We start from the raw sequence: 7,040 nt of genomic DNA on the forward strand, positions 1-7,040 counted from the left end.
GCTTCTTAACAACTGGTGGATCGATCGAGCTTCTATTCTTGTATCTTTGCTTTGTTTCTCGACGCCTCCTCAATAGCTGCATCTGTCGACGTTGTTTTTCTCGGCACCTTTTTCGACAGATGTCTCGACACCTCTATCTGTCGAGAATTACTGAGGATCTATACATATGCTCTTCGCGATCAGGTTCTTATTTCCTCGATCTCTCTCAATCTATCCACGCCTATTCACCTCCCAAACTCTTTCTTCTCCCTCTAAACCTTCAACCCATGTGATTTTCGGCCTTTCCTTGCTTCAAATCACATGGTATGTGTTCTTTTTCTCTCATTTTTCTTCATGCATTTAGAACTAGGTTTTTGGGTTTTTGAAAAATTTTGGGGTTTTTTAAAATTAATGAGTTGTTGAAATTTTTGGGATGGGTTTTTGATTAAATGTGTTTAAAATCTCATGCATTGCACCACATAAGCATTATAACATATTATCATGCATTTAGATGTGTGCAAATTGATTGCGTGTTATTAGGATTAGATTAGGCTAAGCCCATGATGCAATTTCTTTTGCATATCATATGTTCATGCATTTCTCATGCATACGTACTCTCTTTTCAATATACTTGTTATATTTGAATTGCTTTGGGACTTTTCTGATTGTCTCTCTTTCTCTCCCTCTCTTTTTGTTTACGTTAGTCATGTCTATGGCACCTAAGCGTAAGTTTGGTCCATCCCAGAACCCTTGGCATTCTAGAGCATCATCTTCTTCTAATCCTACTCCTTCTCATATTAGGTTCCGTGGTGAGGATGTTTGAAAGGATTTCTAGGAGAAATTTTCTTGACAAGGTATTCATTTGGAATGCCGAGTCATTTTGGCGAACTTCGTCGACACTAACCTTCCCACTGTCATTCACAATTGGGGATGGAAGTCATTGTGTGACGTCCCAGTCACTTATCCATCCGTGCTGATCCAGGAGTTTTACACCAACATGCATGGATTCGATTTTTCATTACCTCTCTTTTCTACTCGCATTCGAGGTACGCGCATTGTAGTCACACCACAGCTTGTTGCGAATGTGCTTTATGTTCTGAGGGTAGAGCATCTTGACTACCCTAGTTGTGAGTGTCTGAGGACTGTGTCCGGAAACGAAATGATTTCCGCCTTCTATGAGCATCCTGCAAATTGGGGTGATCTTCAGTTTACACCATGTAAGGCCTTTGCTAAAGGTCGTAGATACATGATCATGGTAATGACTTTTGTTTTGCACCCACTCTCTCACTATAACTCTATCACAAAGCCTCGTACTCAATTTTTGCTTTCTTTGTTAGAGCACCTCACTATAGATTTTCCTTCATATTTTATTCTTTCTATCTTAGATGTGTATAGGGATACAGCTACCCGTGATAAGCTCATTTTCCCTTTGGCTATCTCGTAGATTCTATGCCATTTTTCTATTCCTTTTCCCTCTTCCGACCATTTTTCTGTCATATGTGCAATAGACTATGCTACCATTAAATATAGCGAGGTACAGTTTAGGTCACGACAGTTGGATTCAGTAGCTCTTCCCTCCCGATCGTCTTCGTCTTATTCTGCTCCATCCCCTTCTGCTCTTTCCTCTTCTACGAGCAATGTAACTCTAGTAGACATCATGGCATAGTTGCAGTGTATGGATGCTCGCCTTGATACACTCTCTACAAAGTTGTATCAGGTGAACATTTGTGTCGGTCGTATTGCATGGCGATAGGCAACCATGGGTGGTTATGCTACTAAGGCTTCTCCTCCACCACCTCCCCTAGTGGCTTCTGATTTTGAGGATGATGATGATGGTGATGATGATGATACTTTAGATGATGATGATGGAGATGCTAGTTCTACCGATGAGATGTCTACTTTACACTCTTACCCTTTGTCACTTGTGACAAAAAGAGGGAGTAGTTTTGGTATATGAGAGTAGTCATACTTATGGGGAGAGTTATTATAGGACATTTTGTTAGGGGGAGTGTTGATTCTTGAGGGATGTAGTGAGAATTACTTGTATCTTTTCTTTTCTTTTCTTTCTTAGATAGATTGTTCTTGTACTTTAGGTCTTGTGACCATTTATTGACATACATTGTACTTATCTTCTTTATATGTGGATGTATGTGTTTCTTTCACCTACCCTTACATGTGTTGTTTCTTTTCTCTCTTTATTCACATGCTTCTTATTACTTGTATGCAATCTATTATTTCTGTTTCACATAAAGATGCTTTGATGAGTTTTGTTTAAAGTGTTTCAGAAATACAGGTTATCAAAGTCTACTTGCCATAAACTCTCTTTTTGCAAAAATTTTCAAGAGTTTGTCTTAGGATAGATTTTATTGTATTCAACAAGTGAATATGAGTTGAGTGATTTATGACTTCTTTCATATGTTCATTTGTTTGTTGTGGTTTTGTCACGGATTGCCAAATGGGGAGATTGTTAAGACATATGTGATTCACTTGTTAGGAACATATGTTACTATTTTATGTAATTGGCTAATCCTTTGACAAAAATGTACTTTACTTGTATTTGGGCAAATCTAGGATGTGTTTAATACTTCAAGAAATTGTGTTTCCAGATCAAGTGTTGAAGACATGCAAATCTGTCCAAGATTCAAGCTGAAGAAGTGTTGTTCATTAAATCTCAACAGCTAGCCATCGAGCTTAAGAAGCTGTTCCAGCCCTGTGGCTCGATAGCTGCTCGATAGCATCTTGACAGACAGGTATTTGTTGAGCTTTATGAAAAATACTTCCAATTCTATTTTAACTCCAATCCGGTTTTATGTGTTTGGGCTTTCCTTTCTCATAACCCTAGACATATAAAAGGATTATTCTAAGGGCCGTCGAAGAGTACACAAGTTGCACAAGCTTTTAGAATAGTTTGTTCAAGTAGATTGTGACCGGAGACAAAGTTTAGCCCTAGTTCATCTCTTCTAAAGAAGTTGCTGTGTATGTGCACCATAGGGTTTTATAACCAAGTATCTTCTTGAACTTCATCATGTGGATGAATTGAAGAACTTTGCAGCCAACAACCTTCTCTAGTTGGTGATTGAAGTCACGTACTGGAATCCACGCAATTGGTTAGTCACGTACTTGGGAGTCGTGCATCAAAATGAGAAATTGTCACTACAGAACAAGTCCAATTAGGTATTGTGGTAAGGGTTCAATTGTAGGTTGGTATAAGGTACTAGGATTCCTTTACTTGTAACCGCTTGTAGTGATAATAGCGGAATTTCGGGAGTAGTGACCTGAAAATCACCCGGTGGGGTTTTTGCCGTTAGGTTTTTCCTATTCATAAACAAATCACCGTGTTAAGTTCGTTTTCCACTGCATACTTAGTTTATTAGTGATTTGTTTATACTACCACGCGTTTGCATGTTAATTTGATTAATTAATAAACTTGGCTAATTAATCAATTAATTCATCATAAGGGGTCAATTCGTTTTTGGCCTATCATATCCCAATCCGGTTCTGTCGCAGAAAGATTTTTTATGAGAAAGTATTTCATCAAGCTTCTTCGAGGGAACTCGCTCTACTTTCGCATTGGCTTGAACCACCTTAAGCTCAAGAAATTTCATCTTTGAGTAGGCTTCGGTCAACTCTCCATTTAGCGTCTCGACTTCACACTTAGTCTCTTTGTATTGGACTAAAAGACTTCCGTAATCTTCCTCTGCCCTCTTCATCTTTTTAAAATCACAATCATAGCAAAAATTAAATGGCAAAGATTAAGGGAAGAGAGATGCAAACACAAAGATAACACAACAATGTGTTATCGAAGAGGAAACCGAAGTCCTCGCATAAAACCTCTCTGCCGCCTTCCAAGCGGTCAATAATCTACTAGAGAATGAAATTGGGATACATGAACAGCAGAAGACCCTCCAATCCTAATCTACCCAGTGTATCTAAGCCCTCCAAACTTCTTGCTCCAACAAGGTTCCGTCGAACCTTTGTCTTCTCTAGCTTACCAGATTCCGCTATAGCTCATAGTATTAACCAATATCACTTGGTCCCTTCCTAACTACTTCCCAAGCACCAAAGAACCTTCACACAAATATGGGTATGGTGAGAAAAGGATTTGGCTAAATGTGTCTCTCAAGGATGTAACAGTGGAGAGGGTGAGAGTAGAGGAATTTGGAGAATCAAAATGTAAAGATTGTGGACGAGTCAATCTTGTTTTTCTTTAGGGTTTCTCTCTTAAAATTCTCTCTGGAAGCTTTCTACAATACATGGGTATAAGGGGTATTTACACTGGTGTGTATTTAGAATGTGAAAGGTTAGTTTATCCCAAACAGAGTGGTTTGGCGACTTGGCCTCCCGACTTGACTGAGTCGAGAGTATGAGTCACGAGCTAACTGTCTGGCCAGACTGGAAGTTTTGTCCTATAGCGGTCCAGTTGGAGTTATTGTTTAGCTCTCCTATATGCTTCACGCATGTGCCTCCTTTGGCAACTTGCCAGTTGCAAGCCAATTACGAGATCCAATTGCGAGGCCCTGCTGAGTGCACACTTTTGAGCTTTTTTTCACACTCTCTCACACACTACCCTTACATGATTCCCACCTAAATACAAGGTTTCTAAATGCTGAATTACAAGCAAATTGACACGGAATAAAGCCATCAAAATGGTTGATTAAATTCAACCATAGAAGTTCAATGTCCATGCTCACATTACCACTAATCCATCTTGACACTGGTATGGAACCGTTGATGTTAATATTGTGCATAATAGTAGTGGATGGACAAAGCTGTGATTAGGGTCATCTCTGTTGGAGGAAAAACCTACAAAATGAACTGAATGGAAGAGTAACGCACTGGTGTGGCATTAGCCAAACCGCCTCCGATGCTTAAGTCAGTAAAAGAGAAGGATTTTAGAGAGAATTGACTGGAGAGTGATTTCCATAGAGTATTTTTGTGTGTACCTTTAACTACTGTTGCCTTCTCTTTTTATAGTTGTGTGCCTCATTAATGGACAATGAATTGTTGTATTTATGCTTAACAGCCAATGCGTTACAAAATCTTTGTCTAAAGTTCACAACTCACTTTGTGACCATTGCTCCGTCTGTTACACTTTATCATTAATGAGCATAATAAATTCCTTACGTCTTCTCTTGCTTAGTGATGATCTCAACTTAATGACGATCATAAATTTTTGACTCATCAGTTGCCCCCTTGTTTGAATTTTTGACTGTTAGACAAGATAAAAACATAGCCGTCTAACGCTTTGTATTCGATGTACAGTGCATTTATGATGAGTTGATTTTTGATCTACTAAGTGCCATGTGTACGGTCAAGATGTGTCTGACGTGTAGACTTTTCTTGCTTTTCCTGCACATGGTTTGGCCATTTATTTCGCCTTTTTCCCTGCTTTTTCCTTTTCTTCATTTTCTTTCCTTGTTCAGTTGGCGTTCTAGTGTTTTTCATTTCTTCAAGCTTTCTTTTTCAATTCTTTGTTCCTTGGTAAGTTCGTCGTGCTCCTCTCTCTTTTTCTGCTCTTCCATGGTAGATTACTCTTTTGTTAGGGTTGATTGTCCTTCGATATATTTTCATTTTGCTCACTTAGGTTGTTTGTTTGAGATTGTAGAGGGAGAGTGTCTCAAGGGGGTTAGTCTTTTCATGGGGGAGGACTTTCCATATAGGTTTGTCCTTTCCCCTTTATTTCCTTTAGCTTCTTATTCTGCTAGAGGTTCTAGGTCTTTGAAAATGTCTAGGGAAGTTAAGTCTAGTGAGCTGGAAATGAGGTTATCTTTGTCCGATAATCACGAGATTCTCGAGGTTACTTCCCCTTCTACTCCCTATAAAGCTTGGGACATCCAATGTGCCCTCTCAAAGAAAGATGAGAAACGAATCAAAAAATAGGTTTCAATTTCCCTATTCGATTAGAATTAGGATTCCAAGTGACGAGGATAGGGCCTGCCACACATATGCTAGTGAAGTCTTCCCACTAGGTTTCAATTTCTATGAAGCAGATTTTGCTAGTGGTCTTCGTCTTCCCGTTCATCCCTTTGTTAGGGAACTTTTCGCATATCTGTGCCTTGCCCCGGCACAATTAGTGCCTAATTCTTGGCAGATTGTCATTTGCTGTGTATGGTGGTGTGGATGTCTACCAATGATAGAGACATCATTAGGAGAGACAAATTTCTCCATTTTTATCATCTGAGAAAGTCCAAAGACCCTAGCTATTGGGAATTTAAGCTATGGGATAAGGCTTCTAGGTTAATACTTGACTCTCCATCATCCCTCTACAATTGGAAACCAAACTTCTTCTTTATTTCGGGCAATGGTTGGGAGTTCATCCCTAGTGAGGGCCTGGACAAAGCCTCTAAGTTTATTCGTAGTTGGGGAACTCCTGTGTCTGTTCTTTCTATTCTTTATTTATTCTTTGTGAGTGACGATGATATATGATTACTTGTTTTTTGTAGTTCCTCAATGCCCTTGTCTAAAGAAGAGATATCACGATCGTGTTAAGAAGGTCAAAGGAAATCTCGGGACAGTTAGAGATTTCGACGACCTTATCTCTCCTCAATCGTTGTTCCACCATTTTTTGGGCCTAGAGCCCTCAAGCAAAGTTCGGAAGAATTTAGAGGTTGTGAAGAAAAGTAAGTGTGTTCTTCATCTCTTCGTGTTTTATTTTTTATTTTTTATTTTTATATCTATATCTCTCATTCTCTTCTCCAGGAATGACAACCAGGTTTAGCAAACAGAAACTAGCTGAAGCCCAAGAGAAGAAGGCCAAGAGTGGCATTGTTGGTGGCCTTCTATTTAGGAAGTGTCAGAAAGTGGACGACGCTCCTTCCGGAGTGCCCGTGGTGACTCCTCCCTCTTCTCACTCTCCTGCCAAGCGTCCTCCCTCTTCCACATCATCCCTAGAGGTGATTGTCTCTTCAAAGGGGTGTGCCAGAAGAAAATTCGTTATTAAGGCTTTTCCCCCAACTTTTTGGGACAACGTTGGCGCCATTGTATTGAAGGCATATGAGGTGCTTTCAGTGGATGACTTGAATCCTCTAATGGTGAAGTCGTCTAAAGATGTGATGTCATTT

The sequence above is a fragment of the Quercus lobata genome, chromosome 4 (genome assembly GCF_001633185.2).
Source record: "Quercus lobata isolate SW786 chromosome 4, ValleyOak3.0 Primary Assembly, whole genome shotgun sequence".
NCBI lineage: Eukaryota > Viridiplantae > Streptophyta > Magnoliopsida > Fagales > Fagaceae > Quercus > Quercus lobata.